This window comes from Petaurus breviceps, unplaced genomic scaffold, assembly GCF_028583685.1.
Source record: "Petaurus breviceps papuanus isolate PSGF00001 unplaced genomic scaffold, PetGlider_PUasm1.0 90594, whole genome shotgun sequence".
Lineage (NCBI taxonomy): Eukaryota > Metazoa > Chordata > Mammalia > Diprotodontia > Petauridae > Petaurus > Petaurus breviceps.
This window is the reverse complement of record NW_027187281.1, coordinates 741,919-744,695: the sequence shown is the minus strand read 5'-3', so window position 1 is coordinate 744,695 and position 2,777 is coordinate 741,919.

Here is a 2,777-nt window from a genome sequence, read left to right as displayed (position 1 = left end):
TGACTCCAAGGCCAGTGCTCTATTCACTGTGTTACCTAGCCACCTCCTAAAAAGCCATTTTTTAAAAGACTAACAAAAATTTTTAAAAATAACTAACTTGATTTTTAAAAATGTGGCAGAAAAATAAAATCAACAGAATAACAAACAAATTACAATCACAACAAAATCAGAATAGATTCAGAAGTTACCATAGATAGTTGTATGCTAACAAAACTGAAAATACAAAAGAAGTAGAGAATTACCTTCAAAGATATAAAATACCCCAAATAAAAGAAAACTAAATTTAAATAATCCAATGTCAAAATGGAAATTGAACAAATTGTAAAGGAACTGTCAAGGAAAAATAATCCTTGTCCTAATGAACTCACTAGAGAATTCCATCAAACTTTTAAAGAACTACCATTACTACACAAATTATTCTCAAAAGTTGAAAAATGAAGAATTCTATCACACTTTTTTTTTTACAAGACTAATATCAGGGGCGGCTAGGTGGCGCAGTGAATAGAGCACTGGCCCTGGAGTCAGGAGGACCTGAGTTAAAATCCGGCCTCAGACACTTAACACAAAAACTAGCCATGTGACCTTGGGCAAGTTGCTTAACCCCAATTGCCCTCCAAAAAGAAAAAAAAAATTTCAGCCTAATACTTAAAACAGTGAAAGATAAAGATGAAGAACTACAGGTCAATATAATTAATGAATATTAATTTAAAATTTTTAAATAAAATCATGTCAATCAGAATACAGTAATTATACCAAGAAATCATTCACTGGGATAAAATTGGATTTATACCAAAGAATCATGGGTGATTCAATATTAGGAAAGCAATCAACATAGTTAATCACATTAAAAACAAAAGTATTCTTAATCATGTAATTATCTCAGTATGTGTGGGAAAAGCTTTTGACAAAATATAATATTTATGCAAAAAAAACTATAAAATATAGACATAGAAGGACCACTTTTTAAATCATTAAAAAAATCTAAAATAAAAGCAAGCATCAAATGCAGTGGAGATATATTAGAAACTTTCCCAGGAAAGATAAGAGTAAAGCAAGGATGTCTATTCTCCACACTGTTACTTGATATAATTCTGGAAAGGTTATACACTTGCAATAAAACAAAAAAAAAGACATTAAAGGCATAAATATATGAGATAAAACATTCTTATTGCTGATTATATCATAGTTTAGTTAGAAAATCTTATATAATTGACAAAGATACTATCTGGTAGTAGTCAGAACCTAAGACTGCTACCTCAAGTTTCACAGAAGAATATAAACTACCTTGAGTAAATGTAAACAGCAAAATAAACTCCAACTATCCTGTGGGAAAATTGCTTGTGATCCTGTGTTCACGTGCTTTTGTTCTGTTTCTATATAATATCAAACTTGGCCTAGGTTGGTGTGGGAATCCATTACACTATTTTGTCCTGTTGCCACCTAGGATGACTGGTCTTATAACTATACTGTCTTAAACAACCCAATTAACCTAATGAATGCTAGTAAGTTTACATACACACATATGTGTGTATACATATATGCACACATATATACATATATGCATACACACAACCAAGCTGGCATGGGCCCCTCTTTCTTCAGTATCTTGGTATTGTCTTGGAGGGTCTCTGTCCCTACAATTGTCATATCAGGGCAGAACAGACCAGCCCCCTTCTATTTGGCCTTACAATTGGTATAACTGACAGGATAGTCTGCCCTGCCTGCAAATCTTATGTTCTTACAGATAATTGAAAAAGTTAATAGCTTCAGCAAAATTGTAGTCTACAAAATAAACCCACAAAAATCAACTGCATTGCTATATAATAACAAAATCTAAGAAATGATAAAAGAAAGGGAAATCCCATCAAAAATAACTACAAAATGTATAAAATGTTTGTGTATCAGTATACCAAAATACAGGAACAGCTAGGTGACACAAGGAATAGAGTTCTGGGTCTAGAGTCAGGAAGACTCATCTTCTTTGTGATCCTGAGTGAATCACTTAGCTCTGTTTGCCTCAGTTTCCTTATCTATAAAATGAGCTGGAGAAGAACATAGGAAATCACCTCAGTATTCTTGCCAAGAAAACCTCAAATGGGATCATGAAGAATTGTACACAACTAAAAATGACTGATCAGCAAAACACACAAAACAGTTGTATAGTTTCGATTACGAAGAACTCCTTACATAAAAGTACAATTTAAATAAAGTAGAATCATATTTAGTGCTCACAGATGGGCCATGCCAGTATGACAAAAATGAATACACTACAAAAGTTAACTTACTGTTTTAATTCTGTAACAAACTATCAAACGGATACTTTAGAGAATTTGATAGAATAATAAAAAAATTTTCTTGGAGAAATAGAATAGAATACGAAGGGAAAATAATGGAAAAAAGATAGGAATGAAGGGTGATAAGGTCTTCCAGACTGAAAACTATAGTATAAAGTCGCAGTCATCCAAGCCATTTGGTATTGGATAAAAAAAATAGAGAAGTAGATCAATGAAACATACTAGACAAGGGAAAATAAGAAATAATAGGATTCAATAACCCACTGTTTGTAAACCCCAGAACATAAATAGCTTTAGAAAGAACCTCCACTTAATAAAATTGCTGGGAAAACTGGAAAGTGGTCTGGCAGAAATTAAGTTTAGATCAACATCTTATGTAATATGCCACAATGAATTAAAAATAGAAATGTGATCTTAATATTAAAGACCATACCATAAAATTTTTGAATAGAAGCAGATCATATATCTTTCATAGCTATGGAT